Here is a 19931-nt window from a genome sequence, read left to right on the forward strand (position 1 = left end):
GCTTTGTGTTGCTAATGAGGCGCGGTCACTGGCTGGGGTCCGGCTCCCAGAGGGCGGGTGAGAAGGGCGTCCCGCGGCGGGCGGGAGAAGGGCGCCCCACCCTTTGTTCCCGGACCGGTACCTCCTTCGCCCCGGGTCTGGGATTCTCCGAGCTGTCCGAACTGGGGGCGCTTTGGACCCGGAGTGGGGGTCTTCCCGCGGACCTCTGGTTCACAACTCTGCAAAGGGCCCAGGACTGCCAGAGAAGGGACCCAGAGCGCAGGGGAGGGATGCGCCCCCTCTCGTGGCCGCATTGTTCCTTCTAGGCTGTGCAGTCTTACCCCACTTTCACCCCAGCCCCGACTCCTGACTTGCTGGGAAATTTTGCTCGTCGTCCTTCGTCTAGAGAATGGTCTCACGGATGACCTACACCCCCTCTCCCCGTCCCCAGCTTGACCTGCGGATATTTTTCTAGACCAGAGGGAGGCATGAGTTTATCACCTCGGTCAGGAGCCCCAGAGGAGACTGGAGAGGTGCACAGATTTCGTCTTGTGCTTGGAGACTTCCCCCAGTAACCGACCACTTTGATGCTGTCCCGGTGGCGGGCGTGGGGTGGTAGGCTGTGTGCGTGGGGATGCTGAGTTCCCATGTCCCCACCAGGGTTTCTGGGTTTGGGCGGCGCCAGAACAGGGAGAGTGCATCTGTCTGCCCCTCACCTCCCACTGAAGCCAGGGCGGCCCGGCGTCAGGGCACTCAAGGCCTTCAGACATGTGGAGAGGACATAGGCAGCCGCGAACATGACCTTGTCTGTGCTTCGGGGCTCCAGTTTCTTCACTTGGAAAATGGGAATAGATGGAGACTTCCTAGTTATCCCAGCACTGTTTCTCTGAGAGATGGGTCATTTACTTAGAACAACGTTGTGCCACCTCTTCTGGGATGTTCTGAATGGCCTCAGAGCAGTCCAGGCCTAGCACCTGGCACCCTTTTAGGATCTTAGGCTATTGCTTTGAGCTCTTTTGCCCCACATTCAGAGAAACGCAGTGCAGAAAACCAAGTATGAGGCAGCAGATGGGATATCTTCAAACCCAATAGCTTCACTATAGACCGCTATAATACACCCTTCCACCACATCATAGTGAATATAGCCTTCCTTTTTGGGTAAAACATCACCTTTTTGTACTCTGTCCCACTTTAGTAAAATATCACTATTATTATATTTTAAGATACCGAGTTTTCCCCAGTATGTAGATAAAAAAGTTTTCCTTAAGGCTGTCTCATATTGACTTACTGATCCTGATAAACTTAAAAAAATTTTTTTTAAGTTTATTTATTTATTTTGAGAGAGAGTGTGTGAATGGGGTAAGGGCAAAGAGAGAGGGAGAGAGATTTCCCAGCAGGCTCCACAAGGACACAGTGCAGAGCCTGATGCCGGGCTCGAACTCAACTATGAGATCATGACCTGAGCCAAAATCAAGAGTCGGATGCTTATCTGACTGAGCCCCCAGGTGCCCAAGATCCTGCTAAACTTTTTGGGACTAAACAGGTATTTTGGCTTTTGAAGAACTGTAGGAGCATCACATGCATTTTATTCTGAGTTTTCCTATGACAGCACAGGTGGGTCAGTCCTAATTGCTGTGTTTCTGCATTGTCTAGGTGGCTTTATGTGTCAGTGCACAAAGCTTGTGAAGTCTTAATGCCTTGGGTATAATAGTGACTTAAAAGAGCCAGGCTGGCGGTTTTGTTCTCTCTGCCTGTGGGAATGTGTTTGTCTCCTAACTGTGCATTCTTCCACAAGTCAATAGTGGCCCCTGGTCCAGCAGGCTTACACTCAGGCTGGCCTCTTTTCTCCCACCACAATTCCTAGTTGGGAGTGACCTTCCCAACAGCTTTTACTTTGGTCCCACGAATCCTCTCCTTGGGTCATTTTCATTCCTTCTTGAATGAGCATGGAAGTCTCTGGACCATCTCTCAGATTCTACACTCTTTCCAACCCGATACATGGCTGCTTCCCTCCTGGACTTGCCTTTTGGTACACCTGATGGAGCCACCAGCTCTCCCCAACCCCTCTTGCCTACCTGTCTTGCAAGCCCACCTTTCCAGCCTGCTCCCTAACTTTTGTGCCAGCGTAAAGCTGCTGAAGCATACTTTCTCTGCTTCTAGGATGCCTTCCCCCTGGCCAAAGACTCAGCTCAGGTGATGCCACCGCTGGGAAGTCCTCCCTAAATGCCATTCCCCTTGGTTTGCTTTCTCATGCAGGTCCTTGCACTTTGGTTCCCACCAGACTACCATCTCAATATTTGTTCACATCTGTGTCTTAGGATGGTTTTCCTTAACTAGATACTTCATCTTAGTGGCCTCAAAGCCTGGAGCCCTGTAAATCTTGGCTGAGCCCAATTAGACTCTGCAGCCTTCCTGTTAAATTCTGTATTAAGTGATATATTTTAGGAAGTGGATTGGAGAGATGAGAGCACTGAGCCCCAGTGTCCTCTCCTCAGCACGCTTTTGCACATGCTGTTCCTGTCTGTGTTCCTTTTCTTTACCCCTCAGCGTCCCTTCTCTGCTCGAGCAGCACTTCCTGCAGGAAGCCTTCCCTGCCCCCACCTCCCTGCATCAGTTCTTCCAGAAGTTGCTCTGTCAGAGGTTGGCCAGTGAATACTGGTGAACAGTGACTTGGGCATTGGATTCATGTCTGAGTCCCCTACCAGATAGTGGTGTTTAGCCCGTAGATGTTGGTCTCAGTTATGAGGTTGCTTACAGTCTAGTTGGGGCCATGCAGACATACAAGAAGGGTCGATTGTGTGTGAGGCAAACAGGAGACAGTTTCCTGTGGGTCTAGGTCACATGGAACCTGAGAAGGGGACACCAGGGTGGAAAAATGAGCCCTGAAGGAGGGGCAGGATCTGGGTGCTGCCGAGGAACTGAGCAAATGACCCCCTTGATCTCCATGGAGCATTTGTTCCACGAACTCTTGCCCCTGCAGGAATGTGTATTTTCCCAGGACTTGCAAGGTAGACCGCAGCCAGCTGACCCACAGGAGCTCTGCTAACACACCTCTCTGAGGAGCCGGCCTGGTTTAAGTGGTCAGATTTCACAACCTCCCCATTATTAGTGGGACAATTAAGGGGCTGATACCATCTTGAACACAGCTCAGTGTTTTAGAAATGAGTTGTGGGCACACTTCCTCAACTGCTTAAAAAAAAAAAAATTTCTTAGGGCCCTTGCCAGGTAAACTATTGGAGTAATAAATAGTTTTCCCAAAGAAGTAACAATTTCTAAAACTTCCTGAGGGGCTAGCATCCTCATTTACACTGGACCTTAACTCTTGTTTCTTGATAGTGGAATGATTGTGTTTGTGATGGGTAACTTTATGTCAATCAGTTGCTTTGAGGTCCCCCCTCCTCCCCTGTCTTGCTGGTTGTTTGAAAAGCATTTATGGAACAAAGAATTAGGCATCAGCTTCCACAGGTTTTTATTTAGTGGTATTTTCTGCAGTGGAGAAGGAGGGAACAAGAATGCCTTCCTGGCTAGGTGAGGTACATCTTCTCTGGTCTTTTATCTCTGAAACAAATGTCTAGCCTGCAAAAAGCCTGCTCCTTCAGGAATTCAGGAAGCCAGAATGCTGGCATCGTCTTTACAATGAAGTGCAAGTTTCCCATTTAAGGCAAATAACTTCATTTCGAAAGGTAGGAAGGAATAGGGTGGTACTTGGAAAAGAAGTTCCAGCTGGTTAAAATTTAGGTCCTGATAAAAGTCCAATCCAAGAACTCTCCTTGGCTGTGGGCCCAGGCATGTTTATTTGATTCTGAATTGGATGCGTTTTCATTCACTTGCAGCTCATGGCTCCCCAGCCTGCATCTGGTCGGCCTGTCTTGCGGCCATGTCTTCCATGTTGTACATGCTCTTGTGTCTCTTACAGAATTCTTCGTTAAAAATGACTCAGCCCTGGTTGACACATTTTTCAGAGAGACGTTTTTATAAGAACTGCAATGCTTCCCTCTGGCTTGTCTTGCCATGTTAATTGGGAATTCTGTCAGCCCAAGTCCACCTTTCTTGAACCGCCCTCCCTTGTCTCCCCTCCCCCATCCATCCCTCCGACCCCCAGAGCCCCTGCAGTGCCTGGGGCATTGTGCTAGTTATTAACAAGGGGATACAGCTGGGTGGATGAGAACAGCAAGTAAGTACCGGCTGTGGACCCTTTCCCGCTGAACACAATTTCTCAAAGTGAAGTCCGGGAGCTTCCACTATCAGGATTGCCTTGGGAGCTTGTTAAAAGGCAGATTCAAAGATAATGCCTCCAGAATGGGAGTGGGATGGGGGTTCAGTTCTTCTGATGCACTCTCAATGATGAGAGCCATTGCTTTCAGAAGACCAGGCTTCCCCAGGCCAGATGAGGGAGAGAGAAGCCACATTCTAAACATTTAAAATCAGTTTGACTTTAAAGTACTTCTCTGGACTTAGAGAGGAAGTGGAGACTGTCAGAGCCCCCGACCAGGGAGAAGGGTCAGGCTGGCTAAGGGGATCCTGGGGAGACAGCTGGGCAGGTCACCCTGGTTTGGGTGGGTGCCTTTAGCCTGGGGTTGAAGGGGAGGTCACGAGTGAAGGGGACCCTGACTTCCATGGGTTCCTCCCCAGAACAGCTGGGATTGTCTGGAAAACAATCTTAGGAAAGAGTAGGGTAGGATCCAAATCGTATTCTCTGCAGTTCAAACCTTACAGCGTCCCTACAAAGGAAAGAACTGCTAATGCTTTTCCTAAGTCTTTATTTTAAGTTGAGTATTTTTCATGCTTCATTTGGCCTAAAATGTGTGTGTGTGTGTGTGTTTAAGCTTTTAGACCCTCTTTTCCCCTTATTGGTCCCTGAGCTTTTCACACACCATGCCCAGCAGATGTCTGCTGCTGCTGGGGCCACCCCATCAGCAATTAATTGTACCTTTTCGTTTCTTACTGCCTTTACCTCTGATGGATGAATTTTTAGGCTTCAGGAAGCTCGCCAACCACCCCCCCCCCCAACTCCTCAGTTTATAAGAGTATGGGCCGAGAGGCAAGGGCTCAGGTACCCCTAGAAGCTTGACAGGCTCGGGTGGAGGACAGTGCCCTCGCAGGAGACCTCTGTCCTGCACCCTACCCTGGTAGCTGAGACCTTTTCTGTTTCACATCTCCCCCAGATTTGGAGGTTCCCCTGCCCCTCAGCAGGCTCAGGGGGCCTGTCTGTGCTGGTGCCACGGGCCCCATCTCCCAGCAGCCTGACTTGCTGGTCCTGTGGGAGGCAATGTCCTCCTGGGCAGTGTTTGTCTTGGCTGCTGGGACATTCTGAATGGTCCTGACACACGATTAGGTGACTGATGGCCCCACAACACATTGTCTCCTCCAGGGCCCCGGGGCCTTTGAAGCTCTTCCCTGTGGGAAGTAAAGAGACTATTTGCTCTATTAAAATGCCTTGGTATTTCCTCTGTTTAACCACAGGCCACTTCCTCTCTGCCACTCTAAACCCGGCAGGGCCACCGGCTGATTGAAAAGACACAAACCCAGGAGTGAGCACATCTTATTGAAACAGTCTTACTGCAGATTAAAGCCGGGGCACATCTCTAAGAAGAAACCAAACCTAAGGGGGAAATGCTAGAGAAGCTCCTTATCTTGCTGGAAATGTAGCTTGTTGACACAATTCGCACTTCAAGTTCTGAGTACAGAATAGGGTACTTTTTGGTTTGTTTGTTTGTTTTTAAGAAGGGAAGCCAAAATTGTAACCAAATCAAAGAGTTTTTATCTAGTGTGGCGGGTTACAGGCATACAGTCAAGTGGATTTCTCGTTGTGTGAGTTGGAAATTCTTCATTATCTGGGAAGAGCATGATGTCTTCATAGAAAACCATGCCAGGCTTATTCTCTACTTGCAGATTCTGTCTGCTGGTTTCATGTGCTCAGAAGTCAAAGTAAGAAGTTTGTAGCTGAATAATACCAAAAAAGCCTCTGGAGAGACTGTCCCTCAACCTTTCCCAAGCAGTTTCTTGAGAAAGTTTAATAACACCAGGCGTGAAACTAAAAATTACCTAAGTAACAAAGACAGAAGATTTAAACCCTGTCTATACCCTGTCTTTGTGAGGGGCCTAACTAAGGAATAACTAGCTAGTTTCTAATGGAGACTATTATTTTAACATTTGCAACTCCATTGTTCAAAGCATCTGTGATAAAAACGGCTTCTCTTTTCTTTGGTTCCTTGTTTGGAAATGTTGGGGGAAGGTGGATGTAGCTAATTAAGGCTACAACATTTAAAGGGGGGACTTAATAGGTACCAGCTGTCCTCAACAAATCACTGGGTGGATGACAAAATAAAGATGTGATGTGAACACACATGTAATTCTCTTCTAAAACGGAAGTCGGCCTATAAATTGTCTGATTTAATAGCATGAATAGAAACTAACTCCATTAAAAAACTACTGTGTGCTTTTAAGAAGCATTTATTTTATAGTAAACCTAACGGTAAAATGTCTTATTTGCATAAGGCTGGTACCTTAAGAGTTGAAAGGGCAGTAGACTGCAAGTATCGGAAATTTTATAAATTGTAATTTTACTGTATGTTCCTTCATTCCAAACCTGAACTAATAGACATTAATCATGAGGCTTTTTTAATTAAAATTACTACATTGTAGGAAAGCTTGCTTGAACTTATCAGAGATGTCCTACAAAACTGAAGCAGCAACTTTGAAAGGGAATGGAAATTGATAGCATTAATTAAATGTTTGAGTGGATATTTACATTTCACACATTAAATGAATACTTCAAATGAATCCTTTTGCAATCGCAAGGGATTAGGCTTTAAATATAACCTTTTTTAGATTTAAAAAGTACTTCATTCCCTTAAAAACTAGGAGTTTTTCCAAGGGTTCTCATTTGTCAGGTTTTTTTTTTCATTTCTCAGTTTTGTAGATTTCCCCCCCCACCCCCCCGCCCCCCAGTGAATGGTCACCCTTTAAAAAATGCTGGCTGTGGCCCCAGACTTCTGTTCTGAGATGGGGATAGAGGGAAGGTTTCCTTGGAACGAAGTACATTTTCCTGAGACAGGCCATATGGTTTAAAAACCCTTTCTCTGTGATTTTATTCTGTCCAGGTGATTTCTGGTTTTTCCTCTCCTGAAATGCCCCACCAATCCCCCCGCCTTTCATCAGAGGAAAATGCAATGCAATCCAGACCAATGCAGGAGCGTTCAGCCCTAGCAAGTGTGGTCCCTGCTAAGTGACAGTTTATCTCTGCCTTCCTCTCAAGGTCGCTCTGGCTAGGACACAAGCATTCACATGGTTAGGAGTTACTGTAACTGCTCAATATCTGAAGTTCAAGAAGACTTACATGGAGTGAGGAGGCAAGACAGGGTTTTTTTGAGTAGCTACTCTGTGTCAAGTCTCAGTGTGGTTCTGTAGTTACTTATGTTGTCCAGGGCAAGGACAAAGATGGTAGGACCAGGTCAGGTCCCCGTGTCTGCAGTGGCTCCCCACCCAGCTGAGGCTGCAAGAAAAAGGCATTGGGGCCTAGAGACGGGGAGGTGCAGGAAGGATTCCAAGGTACAGGGAACTCTCTGCACCTCCCCACTCCTCCCAGAGAAACATGAACCACAGTTTCTGCTGCTTCTCATCCTAGAACATTCCAGCTTATGCAGTTGCCAGTGTGAGAAGCTGGGTAATGATGTGCCAGTGCCTGAGGCACTGCTTGGCACCCACCTTTGGAAATCTGGCTTTTTAGCCCATGTAACTCTGGTCTCTTGCTCTGCCTCAGTTTCCCCTGCTTTGGAAGAGGCTCACCTTTCTGAGGCTTCTCCACACTGTGTTTTCCTCCTTCAGCCTCCCCATGTGAACATCACCTGTGCCAGAAAGCATGCATTTAGTAAAGTCAGACCCACCCCATCATGCCTCCAGATTTAAGAATGCATCCAGCCTTTTGCAGTGATGCATTGAAGAAAAAGTGGAAACTTGATTTGTTTATGAAGAAGAAACTTCATTTGGATGGTTCAGAGGAGGCTTAGAAGAAGGGATTGGATGGCCGAAGGAGGCAGGCCCTGTCTGTGAGTGCATCCAGGAGGTGGGGGGATCCTTTGAAAGGAAAGTGTGGCTGAAAGAAAGAAGTGGCAAAGCTGGGGGATGGGGTGGGGACAGGATTATGTGGTGCCTTGAATTTTGCCTGTGTGCACCTGTCAAGAATGATGAGGCTTGGCAGGTTTCTCCAGCAGATGAGTGGTTTGATAAGAGTGACCCTCAGTGACCATTTCTTTATTCAGTGAGTATTTGGTGTTTTCTATGAACTGCAACTGGTTTCTGGAGCATAGAGACAAGTAGAACAACAATACCAACCTGACCACCCTGTTTAAAATAGCAACCTGCCCTCTTTTCCTTACTTTGCTTTTCTCCACAGAACTTTTCACAATGAGACACACATGGTGTTTTCTGTCTGTCTCCCCCACCTCGGGGTCAGCTGCGTGAGGGCTGGGCCCGTATCTGTTTTGTTCTGTGCTGCAGCAGGAGATCAGTGGCCGGCACATCGCAGGTTCGTCCTGCTTGTTCCTTGAATGACCAAGTGCTCTTCAGGAAATTAAAATCAGCCAGGAGAGTGATGGTGGCACAAGCGGATGATCTCAGGCGGTCTCTCTGACCAGGTGGCACAGAAGGCGAGCAATTGTCATACAGATTTCCTCAGAAGTTCTGTAGCTTCTTTTCCTCAACATTAGTGCATCGTGTGGCATTAGGTGCTGAGAGTTAGCATAAAATATGCTCCACTTATTCACATCATGGATTATTGGCACCATGTGCCCATCCTGGCCAATTGCTGGGCTGCCGGATGACTGAGGTGGCGATCGGGCCGGTATTGGACGGGGATCCCACTTTGTAAAGTGTTGGTTGCCTCCAGAGAGGATGTTTGGACCGCACAGTTTGCACTGCACTGTGGATTAAAAAAAAAAAAAAAAAAAAGTAAAAAGTTACCACCCAGTGCTAATGACACATCCTGGTTTTGGACTTTATGAAATGACATGAATGAAATGTTTCTCACTCCCAGGCAGCAGCCCCCAGCTGGTATGAAAACCCTGTCTTTTTAACAGAGGTACAGGTCTCTTTCTGTTTCATCCCCTCTGGTTGTGAACACGTTTCATTTTCTGAAGTCACCAGACGGTCCATCCAGAATCAAAGATGCTCTTTGCCTTCTTTCCAGGGCTGTGGGTTTGCCGGCCAGCTGTGGTAATGAGTTTTTGCTCTGCTTTGATTTTCATGGCTTGCCTCCCTGTGGGAGGAACTAGATATTTCTGATCTTACCTCTGCTCATATTCAGATCCAGCCAAGCAGTCAGTGACTTCCCGGGCTTTTTTGTGGGAGACTGTGGGAAAGGTCCTGGTTGGCTGGCTATGAATTAATGAAATCCTTAGAAGGCTTCACTAAAGATAGCTCCTGTGGCTTAAAAAAATAGCATTGCCTTTTTAATTTGAGAAAGAGGTCATGGAGTTTTACTGAAATTAAGCAGAGAAAATGTAACATCTGGTTGTGCTGCCCCAAGGCTGCTTCGGGGCGGCGGGAGGGAGCCGTGCTTTGGTTCCCAGTGTCTGACTCGCCCAAGGTGACAGTCACCCAGGTCCCTCATAAGGCTGCCTCTCTCATTGTTCTGCCTGAGTTTTGAAGTCCTTAGCAGACAGAAATTCTACCCCCACATCTTTTCACTTGAGCACATTTCCCATTTACTGAGCTTTCTTCTTTTTTACTTAAAGGGTCACACTTTTTTTTTTTTTTAAGTGCATAGTTTTGGAGTTGGTCAAGACGACTGTAATTATTGCTTTTATCTCATTAAAGAAAGATGAGGGTGGATAATGGGAGAGACTTTGGAAGGAAAGTGGGGGGTTTTAAAGAGCTGTTCTAAGAAGTTTTTAAATTAGTAGGCTTTCTGACATGAGCAGAAAGAGAATGATAAATTGCAGGAGAGTTTTAGGGAAAGGCATAAAACAGATTTTGAAGGACCTATGACTTTTTTAAAAGTAGAAACATGAACGTCTTGAATGTCTTAAATGTCTGCTGTGTGCACATCTCCACCCCCCTTGCCCAGTGAAGTGACTAATAAGTCATGTTATGATGTTTTTAAATTTTTATCTTTATTCTGGATCTATGCTGTGTGACGACTTTATGTAATTTTCCTATAAAAAACATTAGTAATATTTTGGGCATATATTTTCTGAAACTAAACAGGAAGATTAAATTGTTGCTGTGTAGGTGGGCCAGTCACTGGTGCCTGGGCTTCTCTTTACTTTCCCTCCTGTATTTTGAATTCTGAAAATTTTCAAGCCTATAGAAAGGTTGAAAGCATGGTAAAATGAACACCTATTTCCCCTTTGCCTAGACTCACTAGTTCCTTGCCACACGTCCCTCAGTGGTCTTACATAGAGTCCTTCGTGATTTCTTTCTGAATCACATTCCAGATTCAGACAAGGATCATTCATTGCTTTTACATAGACACAGACATCCTGTCTCCTTTAATTGAGGACAGTCCTTTCACCTATTTCTTTGGTCCTTTGTAACACACACATTCTGAAGGGTCAGGGTTACTTGTGGTGTAGACAGTCCCAGTTAGATTTCTGATTGTTTCCTCACGATTAGGGTCAAGTTAAATATTTTGGCAAGATCCCTGTAAAGGTGATATGGGGACGTTGATATGTTACATATCAATAGGTTACAAATATGGGTGGAGTTGCAGCGATGAGCAAACTTTGGTTTTTCTACTTGAAATTGTTGCCCACAGAGACCTTTCCAATGGTTTAACGCAGTTCAGTCTTGTATTGTCTTTTTTAAAAAAGCGATGCCGGGGCACCTGGGTGGCTCAGTCGGTGAAGCGGCTGACTTCAACTCAGGTCATGATTTCCCGGTTCCTGAGTTCGAGCCCCGCATTGGGCTGTATGCTGACAGCTCAGAGCCTGGAGCCTGCTTCAAATTCTGTGTGTGTGTGTGTGTGTGTGTGTCTCTCTCTCTCTGCTCCTCCCCCACTGGCTCGTTCTCTGTGTCTCAAAAAAGATGAATAAACTTAAAAAAAATTTAAAAAACAATAAAAAGCTGGTGCTTTACATTAAGGCTTCCCTTTTACTTTGCTGAGAGTCCAAAATGCAGGGTGTCATGTAATCTCTTTGCTTAAAGACTATTTGAAATCAACTGTGCTCTCAGGAGTGTGGTGTCTGGAGAATGTTTAAGGCTTTTGCTATTCACACAGGCTTGTTGCAAACAGTTGTAGATATCGCCCTCAGCGACTGGGAACTGAGTTCCTATTAAAACCTCTATTTGGCTCAGGCAGGTTTACGGTTGAATGCATCCTCACACCAAAATTCAGCCATTACTTTCCTTTGTGCTAAGAAAACATTGAACTTTATTTCCAGTAAAGGTCACTTCACTCAAAACATGTCCTCAAAGTCAGTTTCCAGCCCTTTGGTTCTGTGATTGCCTAGTGTCTAAATTATTTTATTAGAGTCCCTCACAGACCGTTACATCAGTTTAATGTGAATTACTATCTTCTCCCTAATTACATGGCTTTTCTTTCTTTCCTTTGTCCTTACCCCAGATGTCAGGGCGTGTAAAGTAAAAGACGTGTAAAGTTAATATTGATTATTTTTCAAAGTAAGTTAAAACGTCAGAAAGTGACCAGTTGTTATTCTTACAGGGTACCAGGAAAGTGGCAGAGACAAACCCTCCATCTTTTATTCATAAGTCCGGGGAGACGGGGAGGGCGCAGGCGGGCCTGTGTGCCCGGCGTTTGTTCAGCTTTCAGGACCAGGCCTCCTCCCCTGCTGGCCGTGAAATGTCATGCCGAGTTGTAATAGTGGGACATTCAGCATGCAGAGAATGGGCCGCAGAGGTTCAACTTTGCTTTTCATTTTCTTTTCTGGCACCAGGTCCCTAGTCCCCTCCTTGGCTTGACAGTAAAAGGCCAGAAAGCAGCAGTCTGGAGGCTGGCAGGGATGCGGTGCAGCCCAGCCCAGCCCAGGGCCGGCTCCTGTGCTGGAATGCGCTGGACACAAAGGCCCGACCAGGGTGTGCCTCAGGAGGGGGTGGCGGTTTGCCTTTGCTGAGGCTAGTGGGCTGTGGTCACAGGGGAGAGTGTTCTTGTTTCCATGGCTGTGCTGCCTCTGGTTTCGGTGGGAGAGGGGGTGCAGAGTGCTTCTGATTTTCAGAAATCACTCGGGGCTCACCATTTCTGTGCAGAGGGAGGCACTGGGGCAGAGAGCTGAGGCTGCGAGACTCCTAGGGCTCAGACCCGTACTTTGGATAAAGAGAAATCAGGCAGCATTTGCTAATAAGCAGGCCTAGAATTTGATTTAGAGCAATAGTTCTCAATTGGGGGTGATTTGGAGAATCCCTGGAGACATTTTGGTTGTCACAATGGGGAAGAGGTTTGCTACTGGCTTTTTGTGGGTAGGGGCCAGGGATGCTGGCCAAACACCCTGAAATGCACAGGCCGGCCCTCCCCAGTAAAAACTTACCCAGCCCAAGGTGTCAGTAGTGCTGAGGTTGACAGACCCTGATTTAGGGGTCCCATTTTAGCATTTGAATTTCTCAGCTCACTTAGCCTTATAACACTTTTCAACTTCCTTTCTATTTAACAGAAGCTGCTGGTTCTATAAATCTGCATTCAGGATGAATTTCTATTAAACTCTCCAAGACATATGATTTAACTATTGTGGTGCTCCTGGAAAGATATGCCCTGAATGCAACTACTATTTTAAATGCAAAAGATGATTTTTTTTTTTTTGCCATAATTTGATCAAAGTAGCATAACCTGTGCCTCTGTTTTTGTTACTCACTGATGGTCTGTGGATAACATTACATTTTTTCAGCATGAAACCCAACACTTCAAATCCCTAAAGCAGTCTCAAATTTATGGTTAATAAAAGCATTTATTGTACTGGATGTCATCTGTTATATCACTCTGGGGCTAGAAACTGGCAAGCAGTGGACAGGAAATATTTTCATTTCAAATCGCTTCAATCTTATGGTCTAGGGGCAAAAGTGTCTGATTTCAGGAAAGCCACGGTGAATAGCATAGTAATGAATGCATTTTTAGTTGATTAAGCAGGCATTCTCTCCCTTTCAAACAGTCTTCTCTCTTTGGCTTGGTGGGGCTAAATAAACATGCGATGTTAAGTGATAGCATTTCTTGTGTTGGCCATGCTTTTCCTTTGATCATCTTAAACTTTTCAAAGTGTTTTCCAGGAATCCTCAGCAGAGCTGAGGCAAGCTGGACAGAGTGGCTACACTCAAGTGTTGACCCTCTTTGTAATAATTGTTTACTTTCTGAGCAGAGGTCGTTTTCTGGGATGATGTTGACTCTTCCGAATTCCCCTTTAAAAATGGAATTTGGCACCTAGCCCTTGGGATCATGAATTTAGGAGGAGAAAGCAGTTTGACTTTTTTTTTTTAATTTTCTATGGCGGCAATTTTATTGTAATTTGCATCCTGATCCCCCACATCCATCAGATAAATAGTCAAAGTAAGGACAGTTCCATCCAAAGGTAGCCCTGTGTGGTGATGATGTATCCAGGACAGGGTACCTTTTGTCATGGCTGCTCAGTGCCTTTGAACATATTATCTGAATCATCGCTTCCCAGAGAACCTTGGAGGTAGGCAATTATTTCTGATGTGGTTCCTTTTTTTTTTTTTTCCAGATGAGGATTCCATGGCACAAAGAGCCAGGAAGGGATTAGGATGGCAGGCCACGTGACTCGGAAAGGCCTCTCTCTGCCAGAAACCAGAGTCACAGGGTTCTTACCCTGCCCGTGCCCCCAGCAGCCTAGCTCACCCTGCCTTCCGATCACCCAGCCTGCGATGGATGTCTGCCATGTGCCGCAGAGCAGCTAATGGGGGTGGGAAGAGAGCAAGTCTAGATACCAGAGAGCTCTCTGCAGATAATTAAATTAAACTAGGATTCGGAGTTTACCCCAGAAGTTCCCAAACCTGGCTGAATATCAGAATCACCTAAGGAACATTTTGGGAGGGGAGGAGGGGGGGAAATCCCAGACCTGCTTAAGTGAGATTTCCAGGAGAAGGCCAGGAATCTGAGTTTTTTTTTAGGAAGCTGCCAGATCAGTGGTTGCCAGGGTTTTTGGGGTGGATGCAGGATTTGACTACAAAGGGGCTGTCCAAGGGAATTTTGGGGGGTATGATGGAACTGTTTGGTATGCTGAGTGTGGTGGTGGATACACAAATGTAAACATTGATAAATGTGTAAACTCATGGAAATGTTCATCTTACTAGGTCTAAAAAAAACAACAAAAAACTGCCCAGGGTGCCTGGGTGGCTCAGTTGGTTAAGCCTGCTATACTCTTGAGTTCTGCTTAGGTCATGATCTTGTGGTTCGTGGCATTGAGCCCTGCATCCGGCTCTGTGCTAACGGCATGGAACCTGCTTGGAATTCTCTCTCTCCCTCTCTCTGCCCCTCCCCTGCCCACACGTGCATTCTCTCTCTCTCTCTCTCAAAATAAATAAATAAATATGCTTTAAAAAATGGCGGTGCCTGGGTGGCTCAGTCAGTTGTCTGACTCTTGATCTCAGCTCAGGTCATGATCTCACGGTTGGTGAGATTGGGCATCGGGCTCTGCACTGACAGCACGGAACCTGCTCTTGCTCTCTTTCTCTCTCTGTCTCTAAATAAACGCTAAAAAAACCCCCCAAAAACCTGCCCAGGTGAAACTGAGCTGTCACCTTGGTGTCAGATGAGGTGACAGATGGTGCCTGGTGACAGCTAGGAAAAGTTGTCCACCTGTGAGAGAATGACACCTGGAACTGCAGAGGCAGGTGGGTGAGTGCTGAAACCTCTTAGCCCAGTGCTGTCTAGTAGAACTTTCTGTGGTGATGGACATGTTTTTTTCTCTGCACTATGCAGTTCAGTAACTATTAATCACTTGTGGCTATTGAGCACTTGAAATGTGGCTAGTGTAACTGAGGAACTGAATTTTAAATTTTACTCAAATTACATTTAAATAGCTACACATGGCTAGAGGCTTCCATGTTGGACAGCTTGCCCTTGGAGGCGGACATTGCCATACTGGGGGGCAGGGAGCTTTGGCTTGGGGCCAGGTGCACACGGAGCCCAGTGATTCTGTATGTTTGAGGGACAATAGTTACGTCATTCTAAGTAGAGAGCGAGACAGGAACATGGACAGGATGTGTAGGTTGATAAGGACAGGGAAAAAGGAACCTTGGAATGAAGACGGATGCGGGATCTGCCCAGGCAGAGGACATGCTTGCTGAGCAGAGGAAAATGATTTTCTTTCCCTAGTGCAGATCAGATAGCATGGACTTTGGCCCAGTTTCTTGTCCATCTTAAAAGATGCAGCAATTAGTTTGGATGCTCTTTAATTGTGCTGCTGTTCGCCTGAGGTGATCGGTTATACAGGAAGCCATTGGAGGGTCCAAAGGAGTGATGTGCAGACAGCGTCAGGGAATGTCTGTGGCCTGGCTGGGGATGTGCTGGGCCCACCTGGCAAACTAGAGAGAGTGTAATGAAGAACCATGTGGGCCTATCCTGCTCCTCTTCGGGGAATGAGATCCTATAAAAATTGCATTTGGGGCATAAACCTCCATATTGGCTTATGTTCAGACACTTTTTTTAAAAAAAATGTTTATTTTTGAGAGAGAGCATGAGAGGGGGAGGGGCAGAGAGGGGGACAGAGGATCTGAAGCAGGCTCTGCACTGACAGCAGAGAACCTGATGTGGGGCTTGAACTCACAAATTGTGAGATCATGACCTATCTCAAAGCCGGATACTCAAGTGGCTAAGCCACCCATGTGTCCCCATTCAGACACTCTTAAACTTCTCTCTTCCAGCCCCCATGGAGTTATGTTATCTTAAATAGTGTTAAATTTTCAAATGTGTTATAAAATGTAAGATTCTGAGAGTGTGGCCTCTGATGAGTACAAACCAAATGGTAACAAATAATGTTCCATTTGTAAACATATTTGGTCTTAAATAAATTTACTAAATGGCTAACAAAAATTTCATGAGGTCTGGGCTTAGGAGGTTTGGTTAATCTGATTTAAAAATAAGAATGCCTAGGGGCGCCTGGGTGGCTCAGTCGGTTAAGCGTCCGACTTCAGCTCAGGTCACGATCTCACGGTCCGTGAGTTTGAGCCCTGCGTCGGGCTCTGGGCTGATGGCTCAGAGCCTGGAGCCTGCTTCTGATTCTGTGTCTCCCTCTCTCTGCTCCTCCCCCGTTCATGCTCTGTCTCTCTCTGTCTCAAAAATAAATAAACGTTAAAAAAAAATTAAAAAAAAATAAAAATAAAAATAAGAATGCCTAGTATGTCAACTATACTTCAATAAGAAAGTAAAAATAGGGGCACCTCAGTGGCTCGGTCAGTTAAGTATCTGACTCTTGATTTTGGCCCAGGTCATGATCTCATGATTGTGGGATCGAGCCCGATATTGGGCTCAGCACTAGGCATAGAGCCTGATTAAGATTCTCTCCCTCTGTTCCTCTCCCCTGCTTGTACTTTCTCTCTCTCTCTTTCTAAAATAAAAAAAGAAAATAAATGCCTAAACGAGGGAGAGGTTTAAAATTAGTGGAGCTATTCCTTTATTTTTATATAAAAACTTTACTTCTTTGGATCCAGAAGAGAAGGACATTCTGAATCATAGGATCTTGAGGCAGGGTTTCCTTGTGTTACCTTTACAAATCAGTAACTTCAATCTAGTGGGGGGAAAAAAAAACCAGGGCTTAATGAACATTAAATGTGGTTCTTCCACTCTTGAACACACAAATGCATCTTGCTGCAGGGTTATAAGAACTGAATTTATTTTTTATGGTTATTTTTGACTTAAATTTACTTAAATTTGTTTTTTTTTAAACTTTGTTTTTGTTTTTAGTTTCAGGTGTAAAATTTAGTGATTCAACACTTCATACAACACCCGGTGCTCATCACAAGTGCCCTCCTTAATCCCTATCACCTCTTTTACCCATCCCCCACCCATCTCCCCTCTGGTAACCATCAGTTTGTTCTCTATAGTTAAGAGTCTGTTTCTTGGTTTGCTTTCTCTCTCCCTTTTTTCCCAATGATCATTTGTTTTGTTTCTTAAATTCCACATGTGAGTGAAATCATACGGTATTTGTCTTTCTCAGATGACTTATTTTGCTTAGCATAATACCCTCCACTAACTTCATCTACTTTGCTGTAAATGGCAAGGTTTCATTCCTTTTTATGGCTGAGTAGTATGCCATTATATATATACACACATATACATTCATCTTCTTTATCCATCAGTTGATGGACACTTGGGCTGTTTCCATAATTTGGCTATTGTTGATAATGCGGCCATAAACATCAGGGTGCATGTATCCCTTCAAGTTAGGTAAATTTGTTTTTTGAAGACATTTCCATGTATTGATATAGTTCGCAGACATGTCACTGCCACTGGCCATATAATACTTACATGTTGTGTGCTGGCCCTTTGCTGGCCCTTTAGCCCCATTGATGAAGCATTTGTGTCATTTCCAAAATTTTGCCATTATCAAGCTGCTTGAACATGGTCATGCAGTCTGGTTTCCTGCCTGCCCCCTTTGCCATTTTGGTTAGTTCGCTTGGCATATGTCCCCCACGGCGAAAGTTTTGTAGGTCTTACTGCATGCTTGTTTGCCAGCTTGTCCCGTATAATGACAATTGTGTTTGGGGAAGAGGGAAGATTTGGTTTTCAAATCCCATCTCTGCCATTTGCTGTCATTTATGACCTTGGGCAATTTTCTTCATTTGTAGAATGGGTTAACAGTTTATCCCCCACATTGTTTTGAGACTTAATTAGATACTGTCTTTAAAACATTTCACTTTGCACCGAGCCCCATAGCAAGTGCTTGGTCATTGGTTGGCAGTCTGTTATCAGAGGAATAAGTGTGCTCATTTTTCACATCCTGGAAAATATGGACATTTATAATCCTCATTTACTCATTGTTATTTTGGGTGTACCTTATACTTGTTTTATTCTGCATTTATTAGAGAAGGCCTAAATCTTTCCACCTGATGATTTACCTTCTGAGTAAGTTTTGTTGCTTTTAAGTCTGGTAGTTTTTTTTTTTTTTTTAATTTTTTTTTTTTTTAAGTTTATTTATTTTTGAGACAGAGAGAGACAGAGCATGAACGGGGGAGGGTCAGAGAGAGAGGGAGACACAGAATCGGAAGCAGGCTCCAGGCTCTGAGCCATCAGCCCAGAGCCCGACGCGGGGCTCGAACTCACAGACCGCGAGATTGTGACCTGAGCCGAAGTCGGACGCTCAACCGACTGAGCCACCCAGGCTCCCCAAGTCTGGTAGTTTTAAGATTTCTAAAAAAAATGTTTATTTTAGAGAGAGATACTGTGAGTGGGGGAGGGGCAGAGAGAGAGGGGGATAGAGAATCTGAAGCAGGTTCTGGGCTGACAGCAGAGACCCCGATGTAGGGTTTGAACTCATAAACCATGAGATCATGATCTGAGCTGAAACCAGATGCTTAGTTGACTGAGCCACCAAGGTGCCCCTAAGTCTGGTAGTTTTAAAGTGAGGTGTGGATGAGATGTTGCTTAGTAGAGAATATTAAGGGAAGATGTTTAGGTGAACATGAGGGTTGTTTTTTTTAAGTTTATTTATTTTGAGAGAGAGAAGGAGACAGCAAGTGGGGGAGGAGCAGAGAGAGATGGGGACAGGGGATCCGAAGCTGGCTCTATGCTGACAGAAGAGAGCCCGATGTGGGGCTCAAACTCACAAACTGTGATATCATGACCTGAGCTGAAGTTGACACTTAACCGACTGAGCCACCCAGGCACCCCTACCTGTGTGTGTATCTATATGTACGTGTGTGTGTATTTAAAGTTTATTTATCTTGAGTGAGAGAGAGTCTGCACAAGTGGGGGAGGGGCAGAGAGAGAGACAGAGAGAGAGAATCACAAGCAGGCTCCACACAGTCAGTACAGAGCCTGATGTGGGGCTAGATCCCATAAGCTGAGATCATGACCTGAGCTGAAATCAAGAATTGGACACTTAACCGACTGAGCCACCCAGGTGCCCCAACTAACTGGAATTTAAACAGAAAAGAAATAGAGACCAAAAAAAAAAAAAATTCTTACGCAGAAGACTTTATTTTTTACAGTGTGTGCCCCGTCAGCTGCAGTGGGCATTGTTGGTGTGCCTGTGTTGTTTACCGGGAGGTGCCCAGGGTATCCCTCTGCTTCATCTTTAGCATTTCCTGTGCACTTTCCAGTTTGTTCACATGGCCAGAGGCCCCTTTGCATCACTCATTTTTTAACATTGCACTACTGTTGATTGATTTCAGCCCATTTAGTCTTCTGGGCCAGGAGCTTTTAGGGCCTAATCAATCACTGAATCCATAAACAAGGGCACTGCCTCAGATTCCCCATGAGCTCCGAATTACATTGGGGTGTTGACAGAACCAGAGGCCTGGACCACTCTGTCAGCAACTGTCAGGGGAGGAGAGGATCCAGGGTATGTGCTGGGTGGTAGTGGGGGCAGGGCAAAGGCAGCCACAGATAAAATTGATCAGAGAAAAGAAATTGTTTGGCAGATAATCTGCATGTGAGTACTTGCAGAGCTGAGAGATTAACTTCATTTTTTGTTTCTCTTGCACCCCCATTTGTACCAGGCTGTCTTACTAAGAACACTAAGGAGGTTCGGAATTTTAAAAAAAAAATTGTTTAACTTTTATTCATTTTTGAGAGACAGAGCATGAATCGGGGAGAGGCAGAGAGAGAGAGAGGGAGACACAGAATCCTGTCAGGACAGAGCCCGACTCGGGGCTCGAACTCATGAGCTGTGAGATCATGACCTGAGCCAAAGTCAGATAATTAACCGACTGAGCCACTCAGGCACCCCAAAGAGGTTAGGAGTTGTGACACACAGACACCCTAGCTCCTCACCCAGGGATTGCTGTCCCCGGGATTCCTTTGGGGCCCAGGAGCTGTCATCCTGAGTGAT

General features: G+C 45.6%; 1 protein-coding gene across 2 annotated transcripts in view; it reads left to right on the forward strand.

Annotated features, from left to right (window-relative positions):
• IL17RD (interleukin 17 receptor D) overlaps window positions 1–19931 on the forward strand; it is a 71409-nt gene that overhangs the window by 415 nt on the left and 51063 nt on the right. The gene's annotated exons all lie outside the window — the stretch shown is intronic.

Source organism: Neofelis nebulosa, chromosome 4 (genome assembly GCF_028018385.1).
Source record: "Neofelis nebulosa isolate mNeoNeb1 chromosome 4, mNeoNeb1.pri, whole genome shotgun sequence".
NCBI classification, from domain to species: domain Eukaryota; kingdom Metazoa; phylum Chordata; class Mammalia; order Carnivora; family Felidae; genus Neofelis; species Neofelis nebulosa.